At 39.6% G+C, this 16,911-nt stretch overlaps 1 non-coding gene across 1 annotated transcript; it reads right to left on the reverse strand.

Annotated features, from left to right (window-relative positions):
* Positions 1 to 12,175: 12,175 nt before the first annotated feature.
* Positions 12,176 to 12,283, reverse strand: LOC112781999 (small nucleolar RNA R71). The gene has a single exon (XR_003192744.1). It is a non-coding gene; the product is annotated as a small nucleolar RNA R71 (small nucleolar RNA).
* Between the last annotated feature and the right edge of the window lie 4,628 nt (positions 12,284 to 16,911).

The following is a 16,911-nucleotide window of genomic DNA, read 5'->3' on the forward strand; positions in this document are numbered from 1 at the left end:
TTCAGCATGCTCTAATGATAGTATGTTGCTGACAGTGTAGTAATCCTCGGTTTGTTGATTTGCCCCCAGCTGTTGATATATCAGTTGCACTTTGTCACCCTTGGAAAGCCCCTCTGTTGGAATCTTTCTATTCTTCCAGCCCCTTTTTGCTTTGTTTCTGCATTTCATCTTTCCTTTTGTTGATCTTTCTTTTCTGGCCATAGGCTTTCCTTGGGGGCCTCTCTTTTCAGTGGCTAACACTCTAGTACCCTCTTGGGCTTTTTCATCAGTCTGCACAATCCTTAGCATTGGGATGTTGCTGTGACTTTCCTGGTCATTTTTTATATAGTCTTTCTTCTCCCTGCTAAATTGTGCCTCTGGTAAAACCTTCAGAGTAACACTCTGGTCATGCATCCTTAGAGTTAATTCCCCTTCCTCTACGTCTATGATAGCTCTAGCAGTGGCCAAAAATGGCCTTCCCAGTATAACAGAGTCACCATCATCATCGTTTGATTCTAGAACCACAAAATCAGCAGGGTAAATAAAACTGTCCACCTTGACCAAAAGATTTTCAATTACACCCCTGGGGTATACCATTGACTTGTCTACCAGCTCCAAAGACATTTGTACTGGTTTGACCTCCTCTATATTCAGCTTTTTCACCAAGGAGGATGGTATTAAGTTAATACTCGCTCCGAGATCGCACATTGCTTTAGTGATGGTCAATTCCCCAATGGTGCAAGGCAACAGGAAGCTCCCTGGATCCTCAAGCTTGGGAGGAAGCCCCTTTTGAATCAAGGCCCTGCATTCCTCAGTAATCATTATGATTTCTTTCTCATCCCAGCTTCTTTTCTTGTTGATGAGATCCTTCAGAAACTTGGAGTATAGAGGCATTTGCTCAAGTGCTTCAGCAAAGGGGATATTAATTTCTAGCTTCTTAAAGATCTCAAGGAACTTGTGAAAATGCTGGTCTTTAACCTCTTTGTTGAACCTCTGGGGATATGGCAGTGGAGGTGTGATGCTTTTTCCTATTTGCTGCTGCCCCTGAGCTACTTCTTTAGAGCTATGTGGCTAGTTGTCCTTCTCTTTGAGTTTCTCAGTGTCTTTGTTTGGCATCACAACTTGTTCCTTAGCCTCATCTGCCTTTGTTTGCTTCTCATCCTCTGTTGGTTCTTTGATGTTCTTTGCTTGCTTCCTTGTAGTGTCATTGTTGCTTATCAATGTTCTCCCACTCCTTAATTGTATTGCCTTGCATTCTTCCTTAGGATTTGGAATTGTGTCACTGGGCAGTGAGTTTGAAGGTCTCTCAATAGATACTTGCTTGGAGAGTTGCCCCATCTGTCTCTGTAGGCTCTTCAGGGAGGCTTCCTGATTCTTGGCTACCATTTCCTGGTGTTTCAGCATTTTGTCCATCATGGCCTCCAAGTGAGTGATTCTTTGGGCTTCAGGTGATACTTGAGGTGGGTTATGAGATGTGGGTAGTGGATGGTAGGCATTTTGGTTGGTGGGTTGGTTATTAGGTTGGTATTGGTTAATGTTGGGGTAGTTGTTTTGAGGTTTTCTATAGGGGTTTTGGTTAGTCTGCTGCTGGTTGTGGTTTTGGTTGCTTCTTGGGTTGTGTTGGTTTGAGTTCCTCTGCCATGGTTGTTGGTTTTGGGCATGGTTATCTCCCCATCTGAGGTTTGGGTGGTTCTTCTTGTTCCTGACATACAAGCAGAGCATGAGAAATGCACAAAACCAGTGACACTTCAATTTACTGCCAGATTGAAGTGTTAGTTAGTTTAAGCAAAAAATCAAACAGTTAGTGGGTTAATCAAAATTAAAGAAAAAGTGCTTGATCTAGATCACCACCTCACTTAATCATTGTCAATCTAATCAATCCCCGGCAACGGCGCCAAAAACTTGATGAGTATTTTGGAGGAAAAATAAATCTCTCCCAAAACACACAAATTTAACCGGCAAGTGTACCGGGTCGTATCAAGTAATAAAAACTCACGGGAGTGAGGTCGATCCCACAGGGATTGAAGGATTGAGCAATTTTAGCTTAGTGGTTGATTTAGTCAAGTGAATCAAGTGTTGATTGGATGATTTGTGACTTGCAGAATCAAATTGCATTGAAGTAAAGAGAACAAGAAATAAATTGCTGAAACATAAAGGACAAGAAATTAAATAGCAGAAACTTAAAGTGCAAGAAATGTAAATTACGGAATCTTAAAGTGCAAGAAATGTAAACAGCTGGAATTGTAAAGGGAATTGGGGAATGGATTTGCAGAATTTAAACAAGGAAAAGTTGAATTGCATTAAACAGAAGAGGGAAAGGGAATTGAGATTGAACCGGATATGAAGCAGAAAAGTAAATGAACATAGAAAGGAAAGAAACAGAATGTAAATTGGGGATTTGGATCTCAGGACCCAGAGACTAGAAAACCAAGTCTAGATCTCAATGCCTTCCTAGATCCAACAAGAACAATTGCAAGGGAATTGTAAATTGCAAAGAGAATAGATGAAGAGCAGTTAACCGGAAATGAAATTCAATTAACAGTAAAGAAACAGAGAGATCCAAGATTGAGATTGAAACAGAATTTCTTCAATTCTCCAATCCAAGATCCAAGACAAATGTAAAATGAAATTGAAAGCAATGGAAAACAAAGAAATTAAAGTTCACTCAATAACAAAAGCTCTCCGAAAACTATTATGAAAATTTCAAAAGGAAAGCTCTCCGAAAACTTGAATTCTATCCTATTTATACACTTTCTTCAAATGATCTTCAAGCCTTGAGTTGGGCCTTTGCTCTTGGTGGAATTGGGTTGAAAGAGGCCTTGGTTGATTGCTCTTGAAGTTAGGAGAAGAACCAAAGTGAACCAATTGAACCGGTTTTTAGGTTAGCAAAAGTTGGACCAAAAGTTTGAACCAAAAGTTAGGGGTCTAACTTTGGCTCCAACTTTTCATAGCAGCCAGCACAATTTTGCTGGTATGAACGTTGGCCTTGCCTAGTGTGCTTGTGGCGCCAACGTTAGCCACCAAGTTAGGGGGCTAACGTTGGCGCAAACTTTTGCCCCTCTCCCATTGAATTTTCATGTGCCAACGTTAGCCTCCAAGTTAGGGGGCTAACGTTGGTGCAAACGTTGGATGGCCAGGGAGGAATTCATGTGCCAACGTTAGCCTCCAAGTTAGGGGGCTAACGTTGGCGCAAACGTTGGATGGCCAGGGAGGAATTCATGTGCCAACGTTAGCCTCCAAGTTAGGGGGCTAACGTTGGCGCAAACTTTTGGAGCCCAGGGGAGAATTTTCAAGTTCCAACATTAGCCTCCAAGTTAGGGGGCTAACGTTGGGGATAACTTTTCAACCAAAAGTTTGTGCAAAAGTTTGATGCTAACTTTAGGTCCAGCTTCTTGCTTCCTGGTTCAATTTCACTTATTCCATTGTCCTCTCTTCACTCCTAGCCATTCCTTCTTGCTTCAACCTTTCTCCAAGCTTTCTTCTCCTATCATTAATCAACCAAACTCATCAAAGCTATGCTCAAAATCATGAGATATTCATTCTTTCATAATATGCAACAAATATAGCATAAAACCTCATGAAATGGCATGAATTCATATATGGTTGGTTCAATCAAGGGAAACATGAAAATCTACTCAATTAGCTTGCTTGTAGCTCAAGAAAGTGCATAATTCTAATGAAAACAAAAGAAAAAGACTAGCTAAAATAGGCTAGGATGACTTGTCATCACCTGGGTGTTCAGAAAAATGCCCAGTGATAAAGGGGTTTCTGGCGTTTAACGCCAGCCAGGGTACCTGGCTGGGCGTTAAACGCCCATAATGGCCAACAATTGGGCGTTAAACGCCAGGATGGTATCCATTCTGGCGTTTAACGCCAGAAAGGCAGGGGGAGGAGATTTTGTTTCCAACTTCAAATTTTTTTTCAAATTTTCATGTTTTGACTCATAATTTTCTGCATAAACATGTTTCAAACTTTCATCATTCACCCTCAATTTTCCAAAATTCAACAATTTTCTAAATCTCTTTTCAATTTTCTTTCAAATCCTTCCCAAATCTTTTCAAAAACTCAATTATCCTCTTAATTTCTTTCCAAATCTTTTTCAACTCATCATATCATCTCTTATTTCTTAGATGCATAACCAAATTTTCAGATTTAACATCTTTATATCTTTTTCAATTACAAATCTCATCTTTTTCATATCATGATTTTATTTTCTTCCATCAATCATATCTCTATGTCATATCTCTTTCAATTTTTTCGAAATCCCTCCCCTCCTCCTATAAATATACATTCGGCCATCCCCTCCTCTCCACCATTCGAATTTGGCTCTTCTTGTCTCTCTCCTCTTTCCTTTCTTTTGCTTGAGGACAAGCAAACCTCTAAGTTTGGTGTGTTTTTCCGTGATCACTGAGCTAAGACTCATCAAGATCATGGCACCTAAGGAAAAACAAACCAATTCAAGAGGCAAGAAAGAGAATACTCTACAGAGTCTTTGGAATCAAGAGAGGTTCTTAACCAAAGAGCATGCAGACCATTACCACAAAATAATGGGTCTAAGGTCAGTGATCCCGGAAGTTAAATTCAATTTGAAAGAAGATGAATATCCGGAGATCCAAGAGCAAATTCGAAACAGAGGATGGGAAATTCTAGCCAATCCTGAGACAAAGGTTGGAAGAAACATGGTTCAGAAATTCTACTCAAATCTGTGGCTGACAGATAAGCAGAGAATAACTGGAACCGCCTTTCACACCTATCGAACTATGGTTAGAGGGAGGCTTATTTACTTCCATCTGGACAAAATAAGAGAGGTCTTCAAACTACCTCAACTACAAGATGATCCAGAATCCTTTAATAAGAGAATGGTGAGAGTAGATAAGGGGTTGGATCAAGTTCTAGAGGACATATGCCTCCCTGAAACTAAGTGGATAACCAATTCAAAAGGTGTCCCAAACCAACTCAAGAGGGGAGATCTCAAACCAGTTACAAGAGGCTGGCTGGACTTTATTGGGCGTTCTTTATTGCCCACTAGCAACCGCTCTGAGGTCACTGTCAAAAGAGCAGTGATGATTCATTGTATTATGCTTGGAAAAGAAGTGGAGATTCATCATCTGATTTTTTGTGAGATTTACACAATTGCAAACAAGAACTCCACTGAAGCCAAACTGGCCTACCCAAGCTTAATTTCTCTGCTATGTAAAGATGCTGGGGTGAGGATGGGAATAGATGAATTCATCCTAATCGAACACCCAATCACCAAGAAGTCAACAGAAGGACAAGTGCAAGATAACTCCATAAAAAGAAGGGCGCAGGAGTTCCTTCCAAAAATTCCTGAAATTGACTACTGGACCCGCCTAGAAGTATCTGTTACCAAGCCGCAAGAAGCTATAGAACAACATAAGGAAGAACAGCAGAATCAAAATTGCATGCTCTGCAAACTGCTAAAGGAATAGGAGAAGCAGGGGCGTGAGCTACAGGAGCTGAAGCACCAGAAGCTCTCCCTTGAAGGACCAAGCACCCCACAGATTGAGGGAGCATCCACTTCTCAAAATCAAGGTTGTTGAGTCCTAACTCTGTGATAACCTTTATTATTAAGAGTCTATTTTAAGAGTCATTTATTTTTCTGTTTTTTATTTTCCGTCTTCTATTATTATTAGAGTACTCTTATATTCATTTTTGAGTCTTATTGTCATTCCATGACTAATAAAATTTAAAGTTTATGTCTTAAAGCTATGAATGTCTTATGAATCCATCACCTTTCTTATTAAAAAAGTATTTTTAATTGAAAAAGAAAAAGAAGTAAATGAATTTCAAATTTTAAAACAGTTTAATTATTTTGATGTGGTGGCAATACTCTTGTTTTCTGAATGAATGCTTGAACAGTGCATATGTTTGAATTTGTTGTTTATGAATGTTAAAATTGTTGGCTCTTGAAAGAATGATGAAAAAGGAGAAATATTATTTGATGATCTGAAAAATCATAAAATTGATTCTTGAAGCAAGAAAAAGCACTGAATAGAAAGCTTGCAAAAAAAAAAAGAGCAAGCAGAAAAAGCCAATAGCCCTTTAAACCAAAAGGCAAGGGTAATAAAAAGGATCCAAGGCTTTGAGCATCAGTGGATAGGAGGGCCCACAGGAATAAAATCCTGGCCTAAGCGGCTAGACCAAGCTGTCCCTAACCATGTGCTTGTGGCGTGAAGGTGTCAAGTGAAAACTTGAGACTGAGCGGTTAAAGTCGTGGTCCAAAGCAAAAAGTGTGTGCTTAAGAGCTCTGGACACCTCTAATTGGGGACTCTAGCAAAGCTAAGTCACAATCTGAAAAGGTTCACCCAGTTATGTGTCTGTGGGATTTATGTATCCGGTGGTAATACTGGAAACAAAATGCTTAAGGTCACGGCCAAGACTCATAAAGTAACTGTGTTCAAGAATCAACATACTGTACTAGAAGAATCAATAACACTATCTGAATTCTGAGTTCTTATAGATGCCAATCATTCTGAACTTCAAAGGAAAAAGTGAGATGCCAAAACTGTTCAAAAGCAAAAAGCTAATAGCCCCGCTCATCTAATTAAGACTGATCTTCATAGATGTTTTTGGAGTTCATTGTATATTCTCTTCTTTTTATCCTATTTGATTTTTAGTTGCTTGGGGACAAGCAACAATTTAAGTTTGGTGTTGTGATGAGCGGATAATTTATACGCTTTTTGGCACTGTTTTTAATATGTTTTTAGTATATTTTAGTTGATTTTTATTATATTTTTATTAGTTTTTATTTAAAATTCACTTTTCTGGACTTTACTATGAGTTTGTGTGTTTTTCTGTGATTTCAGGTATTTTCTGGCTAAAACTGAGGGACCTGAGCAAAAATCTGATTCAGAGGCTGAAAAAGGACTACAGATGCTGTTGGATTCTGACCTCCCTGCACTCAAAGTGGATTTTCTGGAGCTACAAAGGCTTAATTGGCGCTCTCTCAATTGCGTTGGAAAGTAGACATCTTGGGCTTTCCAGCAATATATAATAGTCCATACTTTGCTCGAGATTTGATGGCCCAAATAGGCGTTTCAAGTCAGCTCAAGAATTTTGGCGTTTAACTCCAGAACTGGCACAAAAACTGGAGTTAAACGCCCAAACTGGCACAAAAGCTGGCGTCTAACTCCAAGAAAAGTCTCTACACATGAAAGCTTCAATGTTCAGCCCAAGCACACACCAAGTGGACCCCAAAAGTGGATTTTTTACACTAAACACCCTAGCTTACTCATTTTCTGTAACCCTAGGTCACCAGTTTACTATAAAAACTACTTTTAGTGATTCATCTTGGACCTCATGACACTTTACATGTTTCATATTGTATTCTCTATTACATGAGTCTCTAAACCCCATTGTTGGGGGGTGAGGAGCTCTGTTGTTTTTCATGAATTAATGCAATTACTACTGTTTTCCATTCTATCACGCTTGCTTCTATTCTAAGATATTCTTTCGCACTTCAACCTGATGAATGTGATGATCCATGACATTCATCATCATTCTCACCTATGAACGCGTGCCTAAAAACCACCTCCGTTCTACCTTAGATTGAATGCATATCTCTTAGCCTCATGATTCAGATCAGAGTCTTTGTGGTATAAGCTAGAACTATTGGCAGCCATTCCTGAGATCCGGAATGTCTAAACGTTGTCTGTGGTATTCTGAGTAGGATCTGGGAAGGGATGACTATGACGAGCTTCAAACTCGCGAGTGTTGGGCGTAGTGACAGACACAAAAGGATCAATGGATCCTATTCCGACATGATCGAGAACCGACAGATGATTAGCCGTGCGGTGACAGCGCATTTGGAACATTTTCACTGAGAGGACGGGAAGTAGCCATTGACAACGGTGATGCCCAACATAAAGCTTGCCATGGAAGGAGCCTTGCGTGCATGAAGAAGAAGATAGTAGGAAAGTAGAGATTCAGAAGACAAAGCATCTCCAAAGCCTCAACCTGTTCTTCATTACTGCATAACAAGTATTTATTTCATGTTCTTTTACTTTTTACAATTAAATCTGAGAATTATTGATATCCTGACTAAGAGTTACAAGATAACCATAGCTTGCTTCAAGCCGACAATCTCCGTGGGATCGACCCTTACTCACGTAAGGTATTACTTGGACGACCCAGTGCACTTGCTGGTTAGTTGTGCAAAGTTGCAAAAGTGTGATTGTAATTTCGTGCACCACTCATTGTTCTTTTCCCTTAAACGATTAACTACCCGGGTAATTGCATTTATCGTATCACGCATAGCATCAGCCATGGCATGAGTCGCAGCTATAAAAGCCTCTGCGCTTCTCATAGGGATATCTCCCGAACTCTCCCGTCGCATACCATGTCTTTGTCTTCGTGCATCCATCAGAGTCCTATTCACATCCCACATTCAATATCAAGGTGATCAGTCTTAACATTTCAGGTAGAATGTGAATAGTCTCTAAAATGGTTACACAGCGACAATCATACAACTTATATCAAATAGATATCCTATAAGCATGAGACACACAACAGAGCATGCAATAAAGCACGGTCAGTCCACTCCCCAGGCTCTACTAGGAACGAACTGCTCTGATACCAAATTGTAACGACCCAATTTTCAATACACCTAGGAAATACCAGAAACTGAGCGCAACCAATTTGTCATCCTAATTATTATCTATTATTTATTATATGAGCCTGATTCGTTGTTAAAAGCGTAGTTAGTTTAACTCCAAAACTGGCACAAAAGCTGGAGTTAAACGCCCAAACTGGCACAAAAGCTGGCGTTTAACTCCAAGAAAAGTCTCTACACGAAAATGCTTCAATGCTCAGCCCAAGCACACATCAAGTGGGCCCGGAAGAAGATTTCTGCATTAATTACTGATTTCTGTAAACCCTAGGCTACTAGTTCTCTATAAAAAGGACCTTTTGCTATTGTATTTTCATACTTTGAATCTTTGAGAAGTCTTATGCTATCTTAGACACGTTTGGAGGCTGGCCTCATGGCCATGCCTGGACCTTGTTCTTATGTATTCTCAACGGTGGAGTTTTTACACACCATTGATTAAGGTGTGAAGCTCTGCTGTTCCTCATGAATTAATGCAATTACTACTGTTTTTCTATTCAATTCACGCCTACTTCTTCTCTAAGATATCACTTGTTCTTCAACTTGATGAATGTGATGATCCGTGACACTCATCATCATTCTCACCTATGAATGTGTGCCTGACAACCACCTCCGTTCTACCTTCGATTGAGTGTGTATCTCTTGGGTTTCTAATCTAAGATTGGAAACTTCGTGGTATAGGCTAGAATTATTGGCGGCCATTCCTGAGATCCGGAAAGTCTAAACCTTGTCTGTGGTATTCCGAGTAGGATCTGGGAAGGGATGACTGTGACGAGCTTCAAACTCGCGATTGTGGGGCGTGTGACAGACGCAAAAGGATTAATGGATCCTATTCCGACATGATCGATAACCGACAGCTGATTAGCCGATGTTGTGACAGAGCATCAGGACCATTTTCACTGAGAGGACGGGATGTAGCCATTGACAACGGTGATGCCCAACATAAAGCTTGCCATGGAAAGGAGTATGAATGATTGGAAGAAGGCAATAGGAAAGCAGAGGTTCAAGGGGAACAAAGCATCTTCATACGCTTATCTGAAATCCACCAATGAATTACATAAGTATCTCTATCTTTATTTTATGTTTATTTTCATCACCTTAAACTCCATAACCATTTGAATCCACCTGACTGAGATTTACAAGATGACCATAGCTTGCTTCAAGCCGACAATCTCCGTGGGATCGACCCTTACTCACGTAAGGTTTATTACTTGGACGACCCAGTGCACTTGCTGGTTAGTTGTGCGGAATTGTGACAAAGTGTGATTCACGTTTGAGAGCTCCAAGTCCTTTGGCCCCATTGTTGATGATCCCAATTTTGTGCACCAAGTTTTTGGCGCCGTTGCCGAGGAAGGAAAGAATGAACGAACAACAATTTCGCATTTGTTTCCGGCAACAACAGTGCCAAATTTGGTTCGGCAACAACACCAAGTTTTTGGCGCCGTTACCGGGGATTGTTCGAGTTTGGACAACTGACAGTTCATCTTGTTGCTTAGATTAGGTATCTTTTCTTCAAAATTTTTAAGAATGAATTCTAGATTTTCAAGGTGATGTTCCCACCATCACAAAAGCTGATTGATTCTCATCAATTTAGCTATTGAATGTAATGTCCTGCTGAAGCTTGGCCAAACATGTCTAATCCTTTTTAGACTGAAGCTTTAGACTAACATTGCATGATTCTTGGAATTCTTATTAAAAGTTTTAATACTCTTTATTTTCTTTTTCATATAAGTTTCGAAAATCACAAAAAAATTTATAAAACCATAAAAAAAAATATTTTATGTTTCTTGTTTGAGTCTAGTATCAATTTTTAAGTTTGGTGTCAATTGCATGACTTTCTTCTTCTTGCATTTTTTGAATTTATACATATTGTTCTTCATTGATCTTTAAGTTGTTCTTGATGATTTCATTGCTCTGATCTTTAAATTCTCTTGTTTAGTGTGTTTTGTTGGTTTTTCATATGCATTTTTACATTGTTATAGTCCTTAGTATACAAACTTTTAAGTTTGGTGTCTTACATGCATTGTTTATTTGATCTTAGTTGCATTTTTATTGTTTCTCATCATCAAAAATTCAAAAATATTTTTCAAAACTATGTCTTTTCAAGTCAATAATACAGAGAATTGAAGATTCAGAACATTCAGCAGAGGAATCAAACAGAAAAAGCTGGGCGTTCAAAACGCCCAGTGAAGAAGGAAAACTGGCGTTTAAACGCCAGCCAGGGTACCTGGCTGGGCGTTTAACACCCAAAAAGGTAGAGATTTGGGCGTTAAACGCCAGAATGGGCACCATTCTGGGTGTTTAACGCCAGGATGACACTAGAGGGAAGATTTTGTTTTTAATTCACATTTTTTTCAAGTTTTCATAATTTTTCAAAATCAAATCTTTTTCAAATCATATCTTTTCAATCATATCTCTTTCAAAATCAATTTCTTTCCATTTTATATTTATTTTTACTATTTTCAAGAATCCTTGCTATAATTAAAGATTTACTTCAAAATTTTTATGTTTTTACTTGCCTATTAAGAAAGGATCAAACTTTAAATTTTAAAATCATATCTTTTAATTTCTTGATAGTCAAGTAATCAACTTTAATTTTAAAAATTTTCTTTTTCTAAATTGATTTTCAATCATATCTTTTCAAACATATCTTTTCAATCACATCTTTTTCAAAATTAATTTTTTTCAATCATATCTTTTTCTAATTTCAAAATCTTTTTCAAAAATCACTTTATTTCTTTCCCAATCTTAGTTTTCGAAAATCTCAATCAAATTTTCAAATTTCTTTTTAATTATTTCAAAATCTTTTTAAATTATTTTTGAAAATTCTTCCCCTCTTTTCACATCCTTCTATTTAAAGGACTAAGACTCCTCATCAAGGTGCAATTCGAACTATGTCCCTCTTGATAAGTTTGAATTCCCTCTTCTCCACCTCCTCCTTCTATTCTTCTTTTCCTCTGACACCTCAAGGAATCTCTATACTGTGACATAGAGAATTTCCTATTTTCTTGTTCTCTTCTCTTTCATATGAGCAGGAACAAAGATACAGGCATACTTGTTCAAGCTGATCCTGAACCTGAAAGGACCTTGAAGAGAAAGCTAAGAGAAGCTAAAGAACAAATCTCTTTAGAGGGCCTAACAGAACTCTTCAAAGAAGAAGAAACCATGGCAGCCGAAAACAACAACAATGCCAACAATGCAAGGAAGGTGCTTGGTGACTTTACTGCACCTACTCCTGATTTCTATGGGAGAAGCATCTCTATCCCTGCCATTGGAGCAAACAACTTTGAGCTTAAGCCTCAATTAGTTTCTCTAATGCAACAGAATTGCAAGTTTCATGGACTTCCATTGGAAGATCCTCATCAGTTCTTAGCTGAATTCCTGCAAATCTGTGACACTGTTAAGACCAATGGGGTTGACCCTGAAGTCTACAGACTTATGCTCTTTCCTTTTGCTGTAAGAGACAGAGCTAGAACATGGTTGGATTCACAACCTAAGGAAAGCCTGAACTCTTGGGAAAAGCTAGTCAATGCCTTCTTGGCAAAGTTTTTTCCACCTCAAAAATTGAGTAAGCTTAGAGTGGAAGTCCAAACCTTTAGACAGAAGGATGGTGAGTCCCTCTATGAAGCTTGGGAGAGATACAAGTAATTGATCAGAAGGTGCCCTTCTGACATGCTTTTAGAATGGAGCATCATAGGAATCTTCTATGATGGTCTGTCCGAACTATCCAAGATGTCATTGGATAGCTTTGCTGGAGGATCTTTTCATCTGAAGAAGACGCCTGCAGAAGCTCAAGAACTCATTAAAATGGTTGCAAATAACCAATTCATGTACACTTCTGAAAGGAATCCTGTGAATAATGGGACAACTCAGAAGAAAGGAGTCCCTGAGATTGATACTCTGAATGCCATATTGGCTCAGAATAAAATATTGACCCAACAAGTCAATATGATTTCTCAGAGTCTGTCTGAAATGCAAGCAGTAACAGGCAGTACTAAGGAAGCTTCCTCTGAAGAAGAAGCTTATGATCCTGAGAACCCAGCAATGGAAGAGGTGAATTACATGGAAGAATCCTATGGAAACACCTATAATCCTTCATGGAGAAATCATCCAAATCTCTCATGGAAGGATCAACAGAGACCTCAACAAGGTTTCAACAACAACAATGGTGGAAGAAACAGGTTTAGCAATGGCAAGCCTTTTGCATCATCTTCTCAGCAACAGACTGAGAATTCTAAGCAACAGACTGAGAATTCTAAGCAGAGCCCCTCTGACTTAACAACCATTGTCTCTGATCTAATTAAAACCAGTGAAAGTTTCATGACTGAAACAAGGTCCTCCATTAGAAATTTGGAGGCACAATTGGGTCAGCTGAGTAAGAAAATTACTGAACTCCCTCCTAGCACTCTCCCTAGCAATACAGAAGAGAATCTAAAAAGAGAGTGTAAGGCCATAACCACAACCCACACGGCCAAACTTGGAGAGGAGGAAGAGGCAGTGATTCCCACTGAGGAAGACCTCAATGGATGCCCACTGACCTCAATGGAGTTCCCTAATGAGGAACCATGGGAATCTGAGACTCATTTTGAGACCATAGAGATTCCATTGAATTTACTTCTGCCTTTCATAAGCTCTGATGAGTATTCTTCCTCTGAAGAGGATGAAGATGTTACTGAAGAGCAAGTTGCTAAGTACCTTGGAGCAATCATGAAGCTAAATGCCAAGTTATTTGGTAATGAGACTTGGGAGAATGAACCTCCATTGCTCATCAAAGAACTGGATGACTTGACTAGGCAGAGATTACCTCAAAAGAGACAGGACCCTGGAAAGTTCTCAATCCCTTGTACCATAGGCACCATGACCTTTGAAAAAGCTCTGTGTGACCTAGGGTCAAGCATAAACCTTATGCCTCTCTCTGTAATAGAGAAGCTAGGGATCATTGAGGTACAAGCTGCAAGAGTCTCACTAGAGATGGCATTATGAACTTGTAGAGGATGTCTTGGTAAAGGTTGAAGACCATTACATCCCTACTGATTTCATAGTCCTAGAGATTGGGAAGTGTATGGATGAATCCATCATCCTTGGCAGACCCTTCCTAGCCACAGCAAAAGCTGTGATTGATGTTGACAGAGGAGAATTGATCATTCAAGTGAATGGAGACTCCCTTATGTTTATAGCTCAAAGATATCCCTCTATCACCATGGAGAGGAAGCATGAAGAGCTTCTCTCAATACAGAGTCAAACAGAGCCCCTACAGTCAAACTCTAAATTTGGTGTTGGGAGGCCACAACCAAACTTTAAGTTTGGTGTTGAACCCCCACATTCAAACTCTAAGTTTGGTGTTGGGAGGTTCCAACATTGCTCTGAACATCTGTAAGGCTCCATGAGAGCCACTGTCAAGCTATTGACATTAAAGAAGCGTTTGTTGGGAGGCAACCCAATCGTTACTATTCTATGTTAAATTTCTATTTTTCTTTGTTATTTTATGTTTTCTGTAGGTTGATGATCATGTGAAGTCACAAAAATAATTGAAAAAGCAAAAACAAAGTGAAAAACAGAACACCCTGGAGGAGAAACTTACTGGCGTTTAAACGCCAGTAAGGGTAGCAGAATGGGCGTTAAACGCCCAGTCTGGCACCATTCTGGGCGTTTAACACCAGAAAAAGACACCATACTGGCGTTTAATGCCAGAAATGGGCAAGAAACTGGCGTTAAATGCCAGAAATGGGCAGCAGCCTGGCGTTTAACGCCGGGATTGGCAGAAAGGGGCGTTTTGCATGCCACTTAGTGCAGGGATGAGATATCCTTGACACCTCAGGATCTGTGGACTCCACAGGATCCCCACCTACCCCACCACTCTCTTTTTTCTTCACCCATTCACCAATCACCTCAATACCTCTTCCCCAGAAAACCCCTCACCTATCAAATCCTACCATTCTCTTCACCACTCACATCCATCCTTCATAAAACCATACACACCCCTCTCACCCCTATATAAACCCATCTTCACTCCTTCATTTTCACACAACCTAAACACTACTTCTCCCCCTTGGCCAAAACACAAAGCCCACTCTATCTCCTCTATTTCTTCTTCTACTCTCTTCTTTCTTCTTTTGCTCGAGGACGAGCAAGCTTCTAAGTTTGGTGTGGTAAAAGCTAAAGCTTTTTGTTTTTCCATAACTATTTATGGCACCAAAGGCCGGAGAAACCTCTAGAAAGAGGAAAGGGAAGGCAAAAGCTTCCACCTCCGAGTCATGGGAGATCGAGAGATTCCTCTCAAGGGTGCATCAAGACCACTTCTATGAAGTTGTGGCCAAGAAGAAAGTGATCCCCGAGGTCCCTTTCAAACACAAAAAGAATGAGTATCCGGAGATCCGACATGAGATTCGAAGAAGAGGTTGGGAAGTTCTCACCAACCCTATTCAATAAGTCGGGATCTTAATGGTTCAAGAGTTCTATGCCAATGCATGGATCACCAAGAACCATGATCAAAGTGTGAACCCGGACCCTAAGAATTGGCTTACAATGGTTCGGGGGAATTACTTAGATTTTAGTTCGGAAAATGTAAGGTTGGCATTCAACTTGCCTATGATACAAGGAGATGCACACCCATACACAAGAAGGGTCAACTTTGATCAAATGTTGGACCAAGTCCTCATAGACATATGTGAAGAGGGCGCTCAATGGAAGAGAGATTCAAGAGGGAAGCCGGTTCAACTAAGAAGGCATGACCTCAAGCCCGTGGCTAGGGGATGGTTGGAGTTCATCCAATGCTCAATCATTCCCACTAGCAACCGGTCCGAAGCTACTATAGACCGGGCTATCATGATATATAGCATCATGATTGGAGAGGAAGTGGAAGTTCATGAGGTTATATCCCAAGAACTCTACAAGGTGGCGGACAAGTCCTCTCCTTTGGCAAGGTTAGCCTTCCTTCATCTCATTTGTTACCTTTGCAATTCGGTTGGAATTGATATAGAGAGAGACATTCTCATTGATGAGGACAAACCCATCACTAAGAAAAGGATGGAGCAAACAAGAGAACCTCATCAAGAGCATGAGGAAATTCCTCATCATGAAATCCCTGAGATATCTCAAGGGATGCATCTTCCTCCACAAAACTATTGGGAGCAAATCAACACCTCCCTAGGAGAATTGAGTTCCAACATGGGATAACTAAGGATGGAGCACCAAGAGCATTCCATCCTCCTCCATGAAATTAGAGAAGATCAAAGAACCATGAGAGAGGAGCAACAAAGGCAAGGAAGACACATTGAGGAGCTCAAGCACTTCATAAGATCTTCAAGAGGAAGAACAAGCTGCCATCACTAAGGTGGACCCGTTCTTTAATTTCTTTGTTCTTTATTTTCTGTTTTTCGAAAATTATGCTTTATGTTTATCTATGTTTGTGTCTTTATTACATGATCATTAGTGTCTTAGTGTCTATGCCTTAAAGCTATGAAAATGAATCCATCACCTTTCTTAAATGAAAAATGTTTTCAATTGAAAAAGAAAAAGAAGTGCATGAATTTCAAATTTTAAAACAGTTTAATTATCTTGATGTGGTGGCAATACTATTGTTTTTCTGAATGAATGCTTGAACAGTGCATATTTTTGAATTTGATTGTTTATGAATGTTAAAATTGTTGGCTCTTGAAAGAATGAAAGGAAAAGGAGAAATGTTATCTGATGATCTGAAAAATCATAAAATTGATTTTTGAAGCAAGAAAAAGCAGTGAAAAGTTTGCAGAAAAAACAGAAAAAAAAGAGAGGAAAAGCAAGCAGAAAAAGCCAATACCCCTTTAAACCAAAAGGCAAGGGTGATAAAAAGGATCCAAGGCTTTGAGCATCAGTGGATAGGAGGGCCCACAGGAATAAAATCCTGGCCTAAGCGGCTAAACCAAGCTGTCCCTAACCATGTGCTTGTGGCGTGAAGCTGTCAAGTGAAAAATTGAGACTGAGCGGTTAAAGTCGAGGTCCAAAGTAAAAAGAAGAGTGTGCTTAAGAACCCTGGACACCTCTAATTGGGGACTCTAGCAAAGCTGAGTCACAATCTGAAAAGGTTCACCCAGTTATGTGTCTGTGGCATTTATGTATCCGGTGGTAATACTGGAAAACAAAGTGCTTAGGGCCACGGCCAAGACTCATAAAGTAGCTGTGTTCAAGAATCAACATACTTAACTAGGAGAGTCAGTAACACTATCTGGATTCTGAGTTCCTATAGATGCCAATCATTCTGAACTTCAAGGGATAAAGTGAGATGCGAAAACTGTTCAGAAGCAAAAAGCTAAAAGCCCCGCTCATCT

Source organism: Arachis hypogaea, chromosome 19 (assembly GCF_003086295.3).
Source record: "Arachis hypogaea cultivar Tifrunner chromosome 19, arahy.Tifrunner.gnm2.J5K5, whole genome shotgun sequence".
Taxonomy (NCBI): Eukaryota; Viridiplantae; Streptophyta; class Magnoliopsida; order Fabales; family Fabaceae; genus Arachis; species Arachis hypogaea.